At 34.5% G+C, this 21166-nt stretch overlaps 1 long non-coding RNA gene across 1 annotated transcript in view; it reads left to right on the forward strand.

Moving 5' to 3' along the window:
* LOC140432721 (uncharacterized) overlaps nt 1–15676 on the forward strand; it is a 29336-nt gene extending 13660 nt beyond the window's left edge. The window contains exon 2 of the long non-coding RNA XR_011949837.1: nt 15626–15676. This is a non-coding gene — a long non-coding RNA (uncharacterized lncRNA). The remainder of the gene's footprint in view (nt 1–15625) is intronic.
* The last annotated feature ends 5490 nt before the right edge of the window (nt 15677–21166 follow it).

Genomic DNA, 21166 nt, shown 5'->3' on the forward strand with positions numbered 1-21166 from the left:
ACAATCTCGAAGACGAATAACGCCAGAGAGTGTTCAGACCACAGAACTATAGCATTGATGAGCCACACACTAAAAGTATTTTTAACAATAATTCACAAAAGAATATTTAATAAATTAGAAGAGGACATAGCGCCACACAATTTGTTTTCAGATGTGGACTGGGAACACGGGAAGCTTTGTTTGGTCTGAGTGTGTTAATGTAAAGATGTTTGGATGTAAACCAAGACCTCTACGTAGGTTTCATAGATTTTGAGAAGGCCTTTGATAAAGTCAGACACCAAAAGCTGTATGAAATCCTAAGAAGCAAAATTATCGACAGTCGCGACATTAACATTATATCCAGGTTGTACTGGGGACAAACAGCAAAAATCAAAGTTGATAATGAGTTAACCGAAGAAATTGAGATTCGTAGAGGTGTGCGTCAGGGTTGTGTGCTTTCTCCACTATTATTCAATATATATATAGCGAAACAATATGTCAGGAAGCGCTCCTAGAGCAAAACATTGGTATGAACATTAACGGAGAGTTAATTAACAATATACGATACGCTGATGACACGCCGATAGTAACAGATAACCTAGCAAATTTACAGTTTTTGATGGAAAACATAAACACCAATACCAATAAGTATGGTCTAAAACTGAACATCAAAAAGACTAAATTCATGATTGTAACAAAGAAGCTATACACCAATGTGAATTTAACCATTTAACCAAACGTTTGTCAAAATGAAAAAGTTCCTATGCAGCCGGGACATAAATATACACTTAAGAACGAGAATGTTAAGGTGCTATGTTTTCTCCGTTCTGCTGTACGGCATGGAAGCCTGGACACTGAAAAAGATAAACATCAAAAACATTGAGGCATTCGAGATGTGGTGTTACAGGAGAATGTGGAAAATACCATGGACAGAAAGAGTAACATATCAAGATGTTCTGCTGAAGATGGGGAAGGAATGCGAAGTCATAAAAACCATACAAACGAAAAAACTGGAATATCTGGGACACATAATGAGAGGAGAAAAGTACTCTCCGCTTAGACTCATAATCCAAGGAAAAATCTCGGGAAAGAGAAATGTGGGACGTAGGAGGATTTCCTGGTTGCGAAATTTAAGGGAGTGGTATGGGTGCAGTTCAATACAGTTGTTCAGAGCTGCAGCCAACAAAGTAAAGATTGCTGTGATGGTAGCCAACCTCCGATAGGAGACGGTACTGCAAGAAGAAGAACTTTTTCCTGGCAGGTTAATTTGTTTTTAATCACAGTACTATTTATTCTCTTTTTTTAAATGTTGATTATCATACTGGACTTATAAAACTGACACATAGAATAATCCAACGGATATAAATGAGTAACCTGAGAAGTTTAGAGTAACAACCCCCAAAGGAATACACACCCATATACAGTGCTAGTCAAAAGTCCGTTCCTCTGTGACAGATGACGTTACAGCGCCACTGTGACAGTATTTTAAATGGGACCTTATGGCAAGTCAATTAGTAAAATAAAAATAGTAGCAGGTCTTGGCATATCTTTCCAAAAGAAAGCGTTATTTTAGCTTTAATTATTTTTTCTTTAGTTGAAGAAATAGTTAGTTCCCTGTCAGTAGCATCTAGGACAAAAATCCATGTTTTTGATCCAAGTTTATGAATGAATTAGCACTAGTAAACGCAATGTTTTATTAGAGATAACACAATCAAATGAAAATATATTTTATAAATATTGTCACCTTTGTCTTGTTAAGATCCGGTTTTTGCTGATAATTTATTTCTTAAAATCGAATTAGTATATTTTGGCTAAAATTACGACTTAATTTTTGGTGACATCTGTTATCGTTTGTTCGCCCGATTTTAACTGACCCAGTAATACAACAAATTAAAAGATAATGGCTGTTATAATTGCCAGCTGGATAAACATTTTTAAAAAGCGTGATTTTTTAAACATCGTGACATTCTCTCCTATTGTGATTACGATAAGAAATGTTAAATATTAGATACTGCCATTACCTAGTATTGAGATATATTTTTAATTGTATTAAGACTTTAAGATGTAAATTGTACCTAAAGGAGCTGATGCTCAAAATACGTTATTTCCACCTGACGTCACGATTTTCGAACACAGAGGACCATTTTGGACGACCATCCAGATTCCAAGCACTCGATCTGGTGAATTACATTTACCATGGAATTTGGAAAAGCAGTGAAAATAGTGTATCGGCGTTGTCCCTTATCACCAATCTTCATCATCAAGGCAAAGAGCCTTTATCTCTATTTTGTTAACTGCTGCAGCTTGGCGACACTTAATCAAGTCTAGTGTATTGAAAAGTTTTTCGTTCAATTTGCTTCATGACTGTCAGGCTTCTCTGATGTGCAGCTTTGATCTTTTTGAGCTGATATCGTACTTCTCTTTTATGAACTTTTTCTATGACAGGTTTGGAGAGGCGGGCAATGCGATTCTCTATATCTTCTAGGTTGGTGATGAAGGGTTAGTTGTCGGGATGTCTGTTTCCTGTTTTTTAAGTAGATCTCAGACAGTGTGACTGCCGTGGGAAGTTAGGTTTCTTTAGAGTTTCCTTCCACCTGGTGATTCTTGCAGAATTTAGAGACTTTAGCTACGTCTTGGTTTCTGATTTGTTCGTATTGATCATAAAATACATTCTTTGGTCCAGCATGGAATGTAGAATTTGGTTAAACTGCGTGGAATGTGTTTTTTTTTTTGAATATGTAATTATAAGTTGGATGTGGATAGAGGAGAGAGAACTGACGCTAGCCACACAGAAGACGAAGGCCATAATCTTCAAGGGTCCAAGAGCGATAGAGCAGATCTCCTTTACTGTGGCAGGAGAAAATATCCTACCTGTCAAGAAAGTCAAATATTTGGGTGGAATACTTGACACTAGTGCTTCAGTGAACACATAATATATGCTGTGAAAGAACAGCGGCACTAATAAAGATCATGCCAAACATAGGAGGTCCGGGAACAGGTAGAAAGAGAATTCTCATGGAAGTGGTCCACACCACCATACTATACGCAGCTTCAGTATGGCAGCAAGTAATGCATAAACAAAAATACAGAAGAATTCTGGAGAAAGCTCAGAGGAAGGCGCTCTTGTGGGTCGTCTGCGCATATAAGGCGACTTCGGTAGTTGCCTTACAAGTGATAACAAGGGTGCCACCAATTCACCTACTAGTGAGAGAAAGAGCAATCACGTACGGCATGGGTGAAAACGATAAAGCAGACGAGAGAGGTGTGACCAACGCGAAATGGCAAGAAGAGTGAGAAAACGATCATAGGGCTGAATGGACAAGAACACTGATACCGGACGTGAGAGACTGGGTAGGACACAACCATATGGAGACTAACTACTTCTTCACACAGTTCCGTACGGGGCACAGTTCTGTCAGAGCCTACCTGGTAAGGATATGGAAGCAAGAAAACGGTATCTGTGTTAACTGCGGGATTAACGACAAGGCGGAACACTGTATGTTCGATTACAAAAGGTTCATGAATGAGAGGGCGTAGCTATAGGAAAGGGTGGGAGAAGTTAGGGCGAATAACCTAATGAGAGTGGAGAAGAGGAGAAAATGAATACAAAGAAATCCTGGGACCTAACTAGAATAATAAAAAGGGAAGAGATCCTGGAAAGGGAACGGTAGCATGAATAAACGCTAAAGGAAAATACAGAAGAGAAGGAAGCCACGCATGCGTGTTAGGACGGTTTAAACAAGACTAACCGCACGTGTGTGGCTGAAGGTGGTTTTGGTTGGTAGGCAGGGCATCATGGACTCACCCGAGGGCATGACTCATAAGGGCGCATTCTTTTACTCCGAATCCGACAAACGTCTTTAGAAGATTTTTACACACTCAAAAAAAAATTATGAGTTTGGCAAATCTTATGTAGTTTTCAACCTTAGGCTCGATATGTCTGATATTGTTTTCCAATTGAGTTTGATACTTATGCCAGTTTGCCTTACGAAAGTTCCATCTAGACAGAGGAATTGAGTTTATAATGGAAATAGTAATGCCTCTAATTGTTATTACTTGCCTATGCTGTGATTTTGGGAAATTATCAAGAATTTTTCTGGTGACTAGGTTATGGCAATCGTCTGTGGTGAATATAAATGTTAGATCAGTGTTGCAGCCTTTTTGTCATCTAGCTGAAAAGAGTTGGCTTCTGCTTTGTCTCAAGATGCTTTAGCTTCATTCAATTACTTGTTCACCTTGGAGGTTGCATTGGTTATAGCACATCTGGTGGCCATATTGCGCTTGATGGTTTGTTTATACTAACTATTGTGATTTTGTCTATTACTTTTGCCAGTATGAAGAGTTCTTGATTTGAGTAAGAGTGTATGGTGCTAACATTTTTTTTTGGTGGTGGTGATAGAGTGGGGCTACTAATCTAAATACTGGAATTTGACCTAAATTGTTTAGTTGGAGTTGTCAGCAGTGTGTGTTTACTGAACTGTGGCTATGTCAACGTTGTTTTCTTTAAAAAACTTGCTGATGTATTCGCTCTTGCTTCGGCCAATGTCTTTAATATTTATTTGGCGTACTCGGATTGTCGGTCCGATTGTCAGATGGTTCTGAAAAACAGCCGTTTTTTGTTTGTTGCATGTTTGTTTGCAATGTGTTCTCAAGCAAATCTGGAAGACGGTCTGGCGATTCGATGTTGCTGCTCATAGACAATTTAAAGGGCTTTTGTCTTAGGCAGATTTTGGTAAATTGTCTATAAAAAATTTTTGTGTTATCTGTTAATCATATCTGTTAATATCGGTTAATCATATTAACTTTTTCTTTTAAACAACTGTCTTTGCTTCGAAATGTCTAACAAAGAAGCCGTTATCACAATTTTTTGGCTTGTTTTGACACTTTTTATATTTTCAAATTTCCATTTATATTTAAATAAATGACTTAATACATGTTTTCATGAGTTTTAAAGATGTTTAATGTTGACGATTTTATTGATATTTTTAGATAAATTTGAAATTGTGGTTTTTAATAAAATTAAAGAGAATTATTTATTCCCTTGCTAAGTTTTTTGTTGTATGTCTGGTGCCAAATTTCTATTTTGGTTACTTGCGTTTACTGTTGATTGTATCGGGTACAACTGTTTAAGACAAACCGATAATTTATCGCCTTTCGTACAAAAAATATCGGCAAATAGGGTAAACATGTTTTCCGATTCTATTTAAAAAAAGTCGTCTGCGAATTGATTAAAATTTATAATTTTAAACTACAAAAATCTGTTTTCATATTATAATTGGCAAAATGTTTAAATAATTAGACACATTCGTTTGAATCATTGGTGAACATAATCTTTGCTCTATAAACTATTGTAAACAAATCGGGTGCATAATTCAGCTATTTTGATTGATGTGCTAAAAGTAGAATATTAATTGTTGTTGCGAAATTTCATGTAATGTATGTTTACATTAAAATGCATGAATATTGTAGTAGTTCCAAAAGATATTTATATCGGACCCAAAAGTGTGAGAAGTCGCCAAAAGCACTTAAAAAAAATCAAAATTTGTGAAAATAGACACGCATATTTCAGAATGCCGGCGCTTACATTGTCATGTGTTTGAATTCCTTTCAACATTCACCTACTAAAGAAATATTGGCAACAATACAAGCTTCATCACATGTCCAAGTTAAATTACATACTACTTAAAATGTTAGTCTCAAAATGATGAATGTGCAACAAATTTAGATTGATAATTATTGATTTTTCTATATTTATAAGGTTTATTATCAGCTTTATTAAAATTGATGATTTTGTATTATTTATTTATTTATATTTTGTATTAAGTATATTATATTATATCGATTGGTTAGTTATTCCCTCAGTTATAAGCCATTTGAAAACTGATGAACAAAACTGTTTCCAAACCGTTCGATATTGATTTGGGATTTTTTTTCCAACTAATGATTTGACGTCTCAGCTTCAAACACCAAACGTTTTATTGGATGACAAAGTTAGTAAAGGAGCAAGGAGAGAACGGCGTATTTTCCTGTTTAAAATCCCATAACAAAACGTTTAGATACGTTCTGTTGATTTTTGACGCTTTTTGTGGTGGCGAAATAAAGGAGCAAGGAGATAACGGCGTATTATCATCATCATTCTGGCTTTACAACTCTAGCGTGGGTCCTAGCCTCCTCAAAAATTTCTCTCCAGTCGTCCCTATCCATCGCGTTTCTCCGCCAAGCACGTATTCCCATATTTCTCATGTCTTCATCGATGTTATCAAGGAACCTTGTTCTGGGTCTTCCTCTTCTTCTCTGATCAATGGGTCTATCAAGGAGCGTTTTTCTGGGCCATTTTGTTAAATCGGCATTACATGCCCTATCCACCTCAGACGTCCTATCTTAATATGTTTTACGATATCAGGTTCCTGGTATATTCTATAAAGTTCGAAGTTGTATCGTCTTCTGAACACTCCATTGTCATTCACTACTCCATAAATTCGCCTTAGTACTTTTCTTTCGAAACATTGTAACATGTTTTCATTATTTTTTGTTTGAGTCCAGGTCTCTCAATCATATGTTAAGACTGGGCGTATTATTGTTTGTAGAGTTTTATTTTTATATTTCTAAATATAATTGTGGATTTAAAGAGGAGATTGAGCCCAAAATAGCATTTGTTGGCCGTGCAAATTCTGCGGTTTATCTCTGCGGTAGTATTATTTTCAGTTTTAAGGAGCACTCCCAGGTATTCAAATTCGTTCACTGCTTTGATGAGTGGTTGTAGGATTTGTGATTGCATGCTTATTTTCATATACTTCGTTTTGTTGGTGTTTAATATTAAACCCATTTTTGTAGCTGATTCTTTTAATGCTACATACGTCTCTCGTACAGCATTTTCCGTTCTCCTAAAAATATTGATATAATCAGCGTCTGCACTGATTTATCATATATTGAACCAGAGGGTCTCCCTGGCGCAGCCCGTTATTTGTTTTAAAAGGTTCAAACAGTTCCCCCTGAATTCGTACTCTGCATTCAAATTTTTAAGAGTTAGTTTTGTTAAATTTACCAACTGATTTGGTATTCCTAGCTCTTTCATTGCTTTGATCATTTCTCTTCTATACACAGAGTCGTAGGCTGCTTTGTAGTCTATAAATATGTGATGAGTATCAATGCCATATTCCAGCGTTTTTTTTTCTTATGTTGTATTCTTGCATTCATCGTCAAACCAATGATTTTTATGGGCACAAATTTCTGTTCTTATTTCGTCTTTCGCTGCTGCTTCAATGTTTTCCTTTATTCTGGTCCAGCAGGAGTCTATATCTGTCTGGCCTTCTTCATTTGCATTTTGATTCCTTAGTCTGTTGGTGATGTTTTTCCGAGTACCGTTCTGCAATTGTCGCATCTTCCAGCTTTTGCACATTCCATTTTTTTGTAAAAATGTAAAAATTTAAAAAAATAATGATTCTATGTAAAATCCCATAAGAAAATGCTTAGGTTAATTCCGGTCATTTTTGACGCTTTTTTTGGTGAGGCAGTAAAGGAGCAAGGAGAGAACGGCGTATTGTCTCATGAAATTTACGTGGGTTTTACGGGATTTATGTACATAGGTGTTATCTACTCCATTGCTTTTCACAGGTTGTTGACTATGACACTATCATAGGCCTTCTAAGGTCTAGGAATACAATGTGCAGTTCAGCATGGATGTTATTGTTTATCGAGATGATGTCTTGGATTTCCTTCGTGACATGGACAAGGTTTGTAACTCTGTCGATAGAGGCACTGATTTGCATAATTCATAGATACTTTTGACACTCGCCTAGAAAATAAGATTTGGTCGAATGCTAAAGCCCGCGGTTGTTTTCATGGACCTGAAATTGAAAATCAGACCTTTACCACTCGACCGATTCTTGTTTCTATATAGATTGTCAGAAGTTGAATGAAATGCTAAATCAATTTAATTGTCAGCTCCTCTAGTGACCGAGTTACACACTCCGGGATATAGTGTCGAGGGACACTTTTGTGTTAAGGATTAACGTTCTATGAGCATCTACGAGCCCTAACAAGTATATTTTGGAACAAGCAGTTAGTTTGCGAATAAAATAAGTACCAATTTACCGAAATTCTTTTATTTTAATTTTTTTTAATTGTAAATGTGAAATTAACAACATTTTTTATGATTTGTGGAATGATTTTTACAGGTTAATTATATATTTTATGTTGATTTTACCATTTAATTAATTGTTTGATAGCCAAAAAATATTGACAACTAAATATTGGAACAAGAGGATTTTAACAAATTAAAATAAAAATTAATAAGGCGTTACGTCACTCTTATTGACCAACTATTTACAGTTAAACAAATACTAGCCAAAGCATGGGAATATGACATGGACGTTTACAATCTCTTTGTAGATTTTAAACAAGCCTATGATTCAATAGATAGAACAATTCTACCTAATATATTGGAAGAATTTGGCATACCATCAAAATTAATACGACTAGTGCAAATGACAGAAACAAAAGCACAGGTATTATTCAGGGACAGATCACTGATGCGTTTACGATAACGCAAGGACTGAAACAAGGCGACGGACTAGCTCCAACGCTCTTTAATCTTGTTCTTGAATATGTTATTAGACGGTTGACGGTGAGCGGAAATAACATACTTACAAACAAGTCTACCCAACTAGCAGCATACGCCGATGATATCAACATAATGAGCAGAACAGTGAATGCAGCGGAAGAAACCTACGTTGAGTTGAAACAGAGTGCAGAAGCAATAGGGCTAGCAATAAATACAAATAAAACAAAACTACTCATACAAACCAGATCAAATAGACCGGTGCAACAACACTTTATTGACGATATAGAACATGTAAATAGATTCACATACCTAGGAATGAATCTGGTCGCAAGCAATGCAGAAGAACCGGAAATAAACAGAAGGCTTATGCTGGCAAATAAAGCCTATTTCGCGATGGGCCACATATTCAAATCGCGAGAGGTACACCGGAAAACAAAAATCCGGGTCTATAAAACAATAATCAGGCCCATAGTAAGTTATGGTTGTGAAACATGGGTGGTGACACAGAAATCTGCCAATGCATTAGATGTGTTTGAAAGAAAAATATTACGTAGGATCCTGGGCCCAATAAGTGAAAACAACAACTGGCGAATTAGGTATAATAGAGAAATATACGAGCAATATAGCGAACCAACTGTAGCACAACACACTAAAATGTAGAGATTACGGTGGGCAGGGCACGTGGTCCGCATGCATGAGAATAGAATCCCCAGAAAATTATTAAATGCAAGAATGCAGGGAAAAGACCTGTTGGAAGACCTAAAAAGAGATGGGAAGACGAAGTCGATGAGGATGCCAGGAACTGCCTGGGAACGCGGTCATGGAAAAGAACAGCGGTAAATCGAGATGATTGGAGAATCTTGTTGAAGGAGGCCAAGGCCCGATTTGGGCTGTAGTGCCATTGGATGGATGGACGTCACTCTTAGCTGAATAACAGCCTGAACTCTATTAGGGATTGTATCAACTAGGCCTTCACAGTATTCAGGGGTGAAACTATCGTATATTTCTTGTAATTTAGCATGTAGTTGTGGCAAAGTACGCTGAAGGTTATTTCTTAGGCGTTGTTTTATTTTGTGCCAAAGTGTTTCTATTGGATTAAGATTTGGGCTTCTAGAAGGATGTGACAAAACTTTAATTTCATGTTATTCCATCCATTTTTTGGTAGATTTAGCCGTATGGCATGAGACTCCGTCCTGCTGACAGATAAAATCCCCGGATGGATATAACTTTGCCGCACTTGGTAGAAACGAATATTTAAGGATACCTTGATATTTGGCTGCGTTTACTATGGCCTCAATAAAATATATCAACCAGTTCCCAACCATTTGGCCGACATACAACTCCACACCATGATGCCCTGTAACGTAGTTCTTTTGAGAAAATCCTAAAGGAATGCTTCTCGAATCACAATTTTTGCCGAATCACACGCTTTCGATAATCTCCCACGCAGACATCAAATTTGCTTTCGTCGCTACAGATAACTTTGTCCCAGTTATGTTTGAACCATGAAAGTTTTGATTTAGCTGAAATGTACGATTCCTTTTTTGAGTTTCCGTCAGCAATGGTTTTTCTTTGGCCCACTGGAATAAATCAAAAAATAGAAAATTTATATCGTAATGAAGAATCTATCAAACATACCTTATAAAAACTAAGACCGTTTTTGTGAATATATTTGAGACACGATTATCTGGAAACATTCATCCCAGTTTCTTTATTCCTTCTAGCAGTTACTTCTTGCAGTGTATTTCTTCTTCCCGACTTACGTATTCCAATTAAATGCTTTACACTCCTTTGAGAAACAGCTGGACGGCCTGAGCTTTTGCCGCAAACATCAGTACTGGCAGTTTCACCATATTTCTTAATAATTATATTAAACACAGTAGTTGTTGCTACATTTGGAAATTGTACGCATTGTTTTCCCTTTATGGTACTGATGAATAATAATTTTGTCGAACTTTTCGATCAGTAGGGTTTCCCCGTTCCATTATTATATATTTAACTCTTAATAAAACTGACGGTTGTCTTTATTCATACTCAAATGACCCGTATCAATTATTGTTGACAACGAACTACCTACTCGTATGTTTGATTTCAAAGCTTTCTTTGTGTCAGGCTGATAAAATTTAAGAAACGTGAGGAAAAGCAAAAAATGTTCCAATATTTAGTTGTCGGCAGTTTTCGATTATCAAACAATTAATTAAATAGTAATCAATATAAAATATATATTTAAGATGCAAAAATAATTCCATACATCATAAAAATGTTAATCATATTTACAATTAAAAAAATTAAATAAAAGAATTTTGGTATTTCCGGAATGTAATTGGCATTACATTACATTGGAATGTAATTGGCATTACATTACATTGGAATGTAATTGGCATTACATTCTCAAGATAACTGCTTGTTCCAACATATAGTTGTTAGGACTCGTAAATTGGTTGATGTGACTGACAAGTCAAAATTGTGATTGTTGGATTAAACAAAGGTATTCACTGTCCCATGGCAAGCGAGATCTCTTTTTGAGTTTGTCAGATAAAACGTAAATAAAACCTAGCTTACAGTTCCTAAAATCTTCCATTAAACAAATATTGCATTATAGTTTTTTCACTTCCTTTTATAAATTTTATATTCAATTTTATGCGCCAGTTTAATGTGTGGATTTTTAACGTTTTTAAGAACAAACGAGTGATAATCACGCATTTAAAAACAAGATTAACGGGAGCATAATGTTAATTGGGTGTCATTATGGTATGTCAAGGATAAAAATATGCAAAACCAAACAATTTAATGTACATTGTTGATAAACTTTTTGAAAATAATAACAATGGAGGTCATCCGCTAAAAAGCTGTGTATACAAAGTAATAATCTTTACAGTGCAAATTAGTATTTGGCGCTGTTGCCAAGTATTAAATAATTACTAAATATACTAGAAAATTTGGACATTGTCTCGTATCTCAACAAAACAATCAGGTTTTTTTTTTGGAAAATTCGATTCGTACGCCTTCTTTTATAGAATAATGTAAGTCTGCACATCCAGAAAAATAGTTCATGTGTATTTTATTTCTTGTTATGTTTGTACTTTTGTCTAATTATACTCAGAAAGGGAGATAATAGAGGAGAAATTGCTTCGGGACACGTGGTATAGTAGTCCTATAATATTAGAGCGTGAAAATCTGAAACTAATTATGGCAAATGCTTTTGTGCACTCTCACTTATTCATTAACCTAACATCGACTTTCAAACATAGATATACCGATATTAAAAATATACTTTTCGGTTAAAATCTATTATCCTGGAAAACGCTTCAATTGCGTGTTCCTAATATTTTTACTGGTATCCGGCATTCTATTGTTAAACTTGTTTTGAGATTACGTTATTCACGATATGCTTTTCTCTAATTATAGCACGTGCTTCATTCTGATAGAGTTAATAATAAGAAAACATTGGGGGTTTTTCGTTTCCTCAAAACCGCTTTTGTTCAGTGTTCATTGAAATAATTGATTTTTTAATTATCTTGTAAAAAAAAACATGCGAGATACAATATTTATTGTAAATACAGGCATTGTCGTTCTACGAATCAAATCTATCAGAAGATACAAAATGTCACGGCGAGTCTGATAAACTTTAGTGTCTAACCTCCTTTGATAAGAGTTGAACGGCATCCGGCTTTTGATAACCTTATCTACAGTAGTTTATACAAAAATTTATATAACCTGAGATGTTCCGTCACCCGAGATAATATATTGTTTAGAACTTCAGTATTCATAACTAAATGCAGTTGACTAGAAACTGTAGGTATAGTCCGGTTCTGTAGTGGCTTCACATTGGTTCTCCGGGTAATTATTTTTTTCATTCATTTTATACCGGCTTGGCATCGGCCGTAATGATTACGGAGCTACTTGATCCACCAATAGTCACCCAGGCATTGTTCACTTATTATACACAAGAAATATACTACTAAACATCAATAAAACGATCGAAAACCTAAATCAAATATAATATAACGTAGATCTACGTTTTGTTTCAAAAGTAACCAATGATAGCTGCGAGAAGTGCCCTTGCAGACTTCCTACATACTCAACATCGTTATATCAATTCCAATAATCAGATCACGTCCTCGACCTACGTGAATTCTTAGAAAATCAAACTGGAAGAAATTCTCTAAACAACTAGACCACACCTTGAACTGGATCCCACCAACCAGCAAAAATTACGGGTGACTTATGTTACTGAGTGCTGTAAAGGAAACCATCTTTAGGGGGTATCACATAGAATATGTTCCCCGATGGATCGAAGCATATGGAGACATACGCGCAGATTCTCGAAAGTAGTAACCGATAAACTTCCTACTAGTTCCTACAAAACATCGATACAGCTAAACGCCAAAAATGGATAGAGAATGTTGAAAACCTTGACTTTAAAAAATGAAGTTGGTAGGCGTGGTTTCTGTTGCGAAAAATTGCAGGAGCTAACCAACTGAAAAAAGAAAGTTTACCTCCCATATAGTATCTCTATGCAGAGAGAGGGACATATGCTACCAAGGTGGAGAGATATTTAAGGACATTAATCAAATATGCGCTGAAAGAAATAAAATCAGGTAAAACACCTGGGTTTGATGGTTCCATCAAGTACCATCCTGAGTTCCTGATACACATTGGTGCATACACGATACATTGGCTTGCAACGTTCTATACTAATATACTTCATGCAGGCAACATTCCTCTTTAACTTAGTAAACAAAGATCATTGCAATTCCGAAACGATGCAAACCAAATGATAGACTAGAAAACTACCTCTCCATAGCCCTACTCAGCACCTAGCACGGTATATAAATTATTAGAAAAGCAGACAGCAAACAGAATTAGTCACAGGATACTTGAAAATGATACACTGAACAAGCAAGCTTTCGTCCTCATCTAAGTTGTATGGAGCAAGTCTTGTCACTAACAACTTTTATAGAAGCTAGTTTTCAAAAGCAACAAAAAACAGCCACAGCATTATCCCATTCACGCCTAAAAAGAAACTAGCATAGAAAAAATGGTAAACGATACAAAATTGTGTTGTTTGGGTTACATTTATTACATATTTTCCAGAAAAAATATATTATTTTTTTCAAAAACGTTTTGAAATACAGAGGCGTCCTCAAATGGGGACGTTAGGTATTTATATGGTATTTTTCAAAACATCCTTTTTCAATACACATTGTTTTTTCACACTTTTTGCATGTCCACTCTGCCTTCATATGACACAAAATACTTGAACTGTTTTTCCAGTTTTCCCGGAAAATAAAAGCCTTCGGCGACTTCAATGCTGGAACTAGCTTTTCTTTTTCTTTGAATTCTTGAAGTGACACCATCCCTCAAACAACTACGTACTATATGACGACGTAATTCTAACTGATCCATCATATTTTCAGCAGAAATTTGATGAAGTTTCCAGGCATTAGTCATGATCATGTCAAGAAAGTATTTAAATAAAACCCACCACCACTTTTTCCTTTTATACTTATTCGATATAATAATCTGATCATGCGCATCTACTCCACTCATTCCAGAATTGTAGAAAGTTAACAATTTTGGCTGTACTACCTTTTCTTTTGATTTTGATGCTCAGACCACTGTTTTATCTAACCTAGTGGTTCAATGGTATCATAATTGAATAACATAGAACAAACACTATTGTCGTACCATTTATATCCAGCTTTATGGAAACATCCCCACTGGCAAAATTGTTCTATAATTTTATCTGCTATGTATCTAATTTTATACATACGATCTTTAGAATCCTATGTATCCTAGTTTGGCATTATCCGCTAGATGAACAAACTTTTTTATTTTTAAGTACCTGTCTCTGCTCATAGCGTTGTTAACACAGGAAACTTCTAGGTCCTCATCTAATGACAAATATGAGCTCTCTCGTGGTAATCTGTTATACCTAGTTAGATATAATATTGCAAAAAAGTTTGCATTTCGTTTGTAGATATTGGAAAAGAGTGATGTATGTAATAATCTCTTCAGTAAGTAATTTATCAAAAATTTGAATTGGTGATAAATTTCTCAGAGGTTCTTTAACGTTTTTCTTCTCTTCAAATGATATATTTACTGTAAAATCGGTTTGTACCCACTTGGGTTTTAAAAAATTAGAATATTCTTTGGATAGTCCATCCGAAACTTCATAAGAAGTTCTTACATCTTCTGGTTTATTATGAGACTAAAGAGTAGTTTCTATAGTTCCGGGAATTTCATTTGGAATGCAATTTGGATCTTCTAGAATATCATCATCAGGTTCTTCGGTATCTTTCAGTTCATCCAAATTTGGTGGCAGAATACACAAATCAATATTTTCCGGTTTTTTTTATTCCTCATTATTAACTTCTTTGAAGGCTTGTTCAAATTTTTGGAAGGTTATAATAACTTTATAATAACTGAAGCCTGTTGCCAGTTACTGACTACACTATTTATATTGATCAGACAATACGTGACAAGTAGCCTAAAACTAAAACAGAATGTTAATTTTATAGGCGTCCTCAAATGAGTACGGTCGGCGTTAATGGGTAAATAGACCTAAAAGCAGCATAAGATACTGTTGACAGGGATTTATATATAGTGTAGAAACCACTTATGGAATAAAATTATTTCTCTCTTTGTTTTAAAAAATGATAAATAACGTCCTTTATATTTTTAAAAGCTCCTTAACAATCGAATCTCAACGAACTATCACATGTAGGGACTATTATCAATATTACAGAGTGAAATTTTGAAATTAAACACTGTTGAAACGACTGTTTTTTAAGTTTTATGGAATAAAATTGTTTCTGTCCTCATTTTAGAACATTATAAAGCGGCTAGGAGATGTGAACTTTTAAATCCAAATGTGTGCCTTTTAAACATAAATTTAAATGCACATAAACACCTTGTATATTTTTATGTTACTCTCATTTTAATGACTATTTTAATGATTTGTAATGAGGATAATAAAGTCAAAGCAGATATTTGATATACTGCCGAGAAAAAGTTTATATATGTTTACTAAGTTAGAAAGATTTGTACACTTCACTAATCTACTGTTTTTCTTTTCAGAATGTACCCATAAATAGAAGCGGAGGTAAACTAGTGCCCCCATCCGCCATCTTATTAGCAGGTTTAGGAGTAGGAGTGTCATCCTTCAGCCTCAAGCAGATGCTTCAGTCCAAACGTCCGAAGTTGCTATGAACCTGTCTTTAAACATCGACTTGTCAGTTTTGTGACAATGTTATAATAATTTTTTGTTACATGTAGTGAGTACGTTCTCAACCATGTGTGGCTGGCTAGTCCTTTTATCAAAGTAAAAAATGGTTAAATTTATACGGATTCCGATACTAGCGTATAAACGATACTACTTTAAATTTATTTTTACTATAAATTTGTACAGTTTTGTCCGGTTTAGGTAATTAGTAAATTTATTGTTTAATTTTTTTTATCGTTTTCGTTTTTCTTAAGAAAATAAATCACTTCTGTAGTAGGTTTTTGTTTTATTTAATCCATACACAAATACGAGCCCCTTCCCATTTCAGTTAGTCCAACGCTAGATTGATAAGAAAATTAAATTTTAGAGAACAAAAATAAAAGCGCAGCATCAATTTTAGAAGTTTTAATGCATCGTACATTTTTTAATTTTCTAATTATAGAAAATATTTTATAACGTAATGAAAACTATTGATTAAACAGAATAATAACAACTAAAAAAAAAAGCATAGAACATGTAATATTAACAAAAAAAAATTGAAAGTTTACCACTAAGTTACATTCCCTTTATTTTTAATGACATCCACAATTTTTCGAGGCATAGTTTCTACCAAGTACTGACAAAATTCTAATGTAAACGAATCCCATATTTCTCGCAATTTTTCCTTCAATTCGTTGACGGACCTGACAGGATGTTTTCTCAAAGCTTTTTTCATTTCGCGCCACAAAGTCTCTATCGCGGACAAGTCGTATTAGAAACGTGTCTTCCAATAATGTCACTCCATAAAATGCTTAACTGCATATAATTTGCTCGTGGATTTTTCACTATAATGCGTTCTAATGTCCTTCGGTCTGCTTCGGTTATTTTACTTTTTCGTACATTTCTAGCTTTTGTGATGACCGAACCTTCTAGAACCTGTATAGTCTTCTGACTATATTTCTTACACTATAGCGTGACAATTGCAACATATTCGCGATTTCCGAATTGGATTTTCCAGAATTAAAAAATCTAATAATGATTGAACACATTTTCTCATCGATAACTTTACCTCGTCACATTGTACAATCCCCAAACGGCAAAAAGCTTTACAATACTACAAAATACATTTGACATTAACTGACAATGTTATTGTTTTGATGTCATTTTTCCATAGCTACCTCTGGATTTAACGTAATTATGAAAAAATCGAAGTATGTTAACATAAGTGAATGCATAGCCAGGGTTTAGTGAATTTTTTTTTATTGTTGAAAATAAATAAAAAACCATAGGAGTCATGTTTTTAATAAATATTAATAAAAATGTCATAATAATGAATATGGCAACTTATAAAAGCATGCAGAGTGTACTTTGTTTATGGTAATCGACTTAAAAAAACTGTAAATTCCATAGTGTGTATAATGATTATATGAAATAGAAAAACATACGAGTAAACATAGAACCTAATATAGCGATTAACGAAAAATTCGGCTTAGAGGAAGTCAATCGAGTAATTACAACTTTCTGTCCGTTTCAATCTGAATGTTGGCATGTGTGCAGTCGTTGTGTAATACACAAAAACTACTAGACTAGAAACTTTTCGCTACTTCTTAGTACCCATTCCAAGACGTTGTTCATAAGAAATGTGTTCATGCAAAAATACTGCTTTATGGATCTCTTTAAAACTAGTTAACTCAATTTTATGTTCTTCAATTACGAATGTTAGCGTTTTCCCAGTCCTCTCTTGTCTTCTATTTTACCTTCCATAATTAATAGCTTGGACTTGCTTCTTATAGCATGGCCAAGATATGTGGCTTTTTCTGTTATGTTACAAATTAACTCTTTTTTTACTCAGCCTATGAAGAACTTCCTGTGCGTACAGGATCCGTCCAAGATTCGCTATTTTCAAGTCTTCTGTAAATCCACTTATCAAAAACCTAAAGTAGATTTCACAGCCAACTAAACGAAACGTTAACGTAAATTACATATAGACCAGGGCGGACTGTAAAAAATCGACTAAATTTTTAGGTATGTGAGAGGTGGCATTCGGATTTTTGCGGAAAAAGTTAGGAATCAGGATTAAATCCAGCTATTTAAACTTTTTTTAAAATCTCTTCATGTTGCTCGTATAATCTTATGTCAGATGATAGATTATTTCTCTTACCAATAACTCTTATCTTCGTTTTGGTAGTATTTACTTTAAGGCACAATGGATCTCCTTCCTGAATTATCTGATTTAGAAGTGGTTAAAGAGCTTCCATGTAACCAGTGAGTTAATTGAGATACCGCTGATATTTATACTGTTGTATGTATCTTGTGAAGCCTTATTAATGCATATATATTGAACAATGTTGGAGAGAATAGCACACATCAGCCCAAATCGAGCCTTGGGCTCCTTACACTACGCATTACTGGTAACGTCATAACTGAACAAAGTATTATATATCACTCAAGAAATGATGCCATAGATCGGGGGCATGAAATCGTTATGCTCAAAATATACTAAGTAATACAGTAAGAAATTTCATCCTCATATTAGTAGGGACACAATGTTCCAGCTTCATAGTAGTTTATTATATTCAGGGATTCTACAATATTCACTGCCTTCCCTCGCTCAACCGTTTCCATCTTTCTCTGTTGTCCCATTCTCCTCTCTTACTCATGGCGTAGTCTACTTCGTTCCTCCAGGATTTTCGGGGTCGTCCTCTTTTCCTCCTTCCTATGGGGCTCCATTCGGTTATCCTCTTTATCCATCTGCTGTCGCCAGTTCTTCTTACATGTCCATACCACTTTAGTCTTTTTTATTCTATATATGTTAGTATGTGTATTTCTATTGATGTTCTTTGCTTTATTTCGTCATTACTTCTCCTATCCATTCTTGTTACTCTGCAGCATCTTCGCAGGCATTCCATCTATGTTGCTACTATCTTACTGCTGTTATTCTTGTTTATGATCCAATTGTCAGCCCCATATGTCATAATACTTCGCACTAATGTTTTATAAATCTGTGTTTTTGTCTTCATATTTAGGTGTCTATCCCACCATACTGAGTTAAGTTGTCGGATTGCTGTTCTTGTTTGTCCTAATCTTTGTGTAATTTCTTCCTCTGTTGTTGCCTTTTTTGTGATTATAAACCCCAAGTATTTGAATTTATCCTTTCCTTTGATTGTTACGTTGTCATCAATCTGTAGATCTTCTATGTCTTCTTCACTTGTAGATAGTAGTCCATTAACTTAGTCCAATTGTACGCACCTTTATCAGAGAGTATTGGGGCAGAAATAGAAGAATGGAATAAAGAATTTAGAGACTTGGTGAAATCGACAAAACCACAAGATATCAATATTATAATGGAAGACTTTATTACAAAGGTTGACAAAGGAAAAGTAAAGAACGTTGTTGGTAACTACGGCCTAGCTCAATCTCATTCGACTAACCGAATTCCGGTAGAATTTAATGGCAGTTACAAACACGTAATTTAAAGTACCATTACGCAGATTATACGCTTGGAATCTCTTCTTTTTTCATGTAGACATGAGTCTGTCTGTTTTTTAATGTGCCTCCAGCAAGTTTTCGTTCCATCGTTTACGTGGTATTCCTACTGATCGTCTTCCTATTGGGGAATCGTCTCTTGCCGTCTTTACTACTCTATTTGTTGTCATTCGGCTTATATGATCGTTCCATTCTACTCTTCTATTTCTTACCCAGTTCTTAATGTTCTCCACCTAGCATCTACGTCGTATATCTGTACTTCTAGCTCTGTTCCATCGTGTTTTACCATCAAGTGTTTTCATCCCTGCTGTTTCTAACTCTGTTGCGTATATCATTATTGGTCTGGTGACTGTTTTGTAAATTCTGCATTTCATTTCTTTCCCGATATTTTTATTTCTCCATATTGTGTCATTCAGGTAACCTGCTGCTCTGTTCTCTTTATTCACTTGATCTTCCACTTATGTTTCGAGCTTTCCGTTGCTAGATAATGTGATGCCTAAATATTTAAACTTCGCCACTTGTTCTATTATTTGACCTTCCATCTCCAATTTACATTTTAGTAAATTTCCGTTCCATATTTGTCTTTTAGATTTTATTAAAACTATTATTAAATAATGTCAAATGTTCTCTTCTTACAATAACGTCTTACCAATAAAGTAAACAAGAAATTAATCTTACATTTTATTAAGAAATATCATTTACATCGTAAAATACTGTTACAAAACGAGCTGAATAAAATATATGACAAAAAGATATAACAAGAATAACATCATTTTATTCTTAATAAACTAGGAATCCCAATAAGTTAGCACAAGCTAGAAGAAGAAGGACAATGACTTGTATTTACTACAGTTGGCTTTGATTTTGTCTTAAATTTTATAAAAAATTATTTAAAACGCTACATTGGTCATTGTCCCAGTTCTTTTGGTAATTTAAGCTACAAATAAAAATATGCGAAGTTCAGTTAAGGAGAATGTATAATACTGTACTAGTATTAATTAACAAAAATACAAAACCACATTTTTTTTAAATATTTCTTGGAAATGAACAAAAAATTTTAAAATAAACCAAAAATAGTATATTATTATTATTAAACAATCACCCCTCCAAGCAACAAACAATCCAGAAATACTCATAAGAAGGGATTCTAATAATAACTTTTGAGGATGGTGTGTGTGTAATTCACGCACAATATGTGGATGCCCAGTTACTGATGGTCAGCCCAGTATCGACAATTTGGTCTGTTCACCAAGCCATTTAATGAAAATGAACATTCATCCGAAAAGCAAATATTGCTTAATCTAGCTTTATATGGATGGAACTTAAATTAATGGAGAATTCGAATGGCTTTAGAAGATGAAACACCTATTGCTCTGCTTATTGTTGACAGTGACTATGATTGCTCAGTTCCTAAGTTAACTTGCTCTAAAACGGCTACTAGGTTTGCTTCGTTATTTACGAATTACGATTTTTTTGAAAGAAGTTCGGTTCTTTCGTTTAAAATGTAAACCGATTCTGCAATCAAATTGCACATGTATCAAAATACTCTGTTAAACGTTATAACAAATTATCATTGACTATTAACCGATTAAAATGAATGTCCATTTATCGAAAACCTTGGATAAAACTTTAATAAAAAGTGAAGTTTTTTATTTTTTGGTTTTTGAAGATACTATAAATAGTACGGTTAAATATGCATTTAAAAAGTTTAAACTATGTTACAACCTATTTTGTTACAGTCAATTAAGGTGAGAGTGCTTATCTTATTAAAAGAAAAATTTTGTATCTCATAAACTAATCAATTCAAATCGAATGTATTATACATTTTTGAAATCAGCACAAAAAGGAGAATCCAAATATGAAATGAGAAAAGAGCGAAGTAAAAAAAAATAAAGGGATGACATTTTTCCCCTCCAAATATTTATTGACGA

The sequence above is a fragment of the Diabrotica undecimpunctata genome, chromosome 1, assembly GCF_040954645.1.
Source record: "Diabrotica undecimpunctata isolate CICGRU chromosome 1, icDiaUnde3, whole genome shotgun sequence".
In the NCBI taxonomy this organism is placed as follows: domain Eukaryota; kingdom Metazoa; phylum Arthropoda; class Insecta; order Coleoptera; family Chrysomelidae; genus Diabrotica; species Diabrotica undecimpunctata.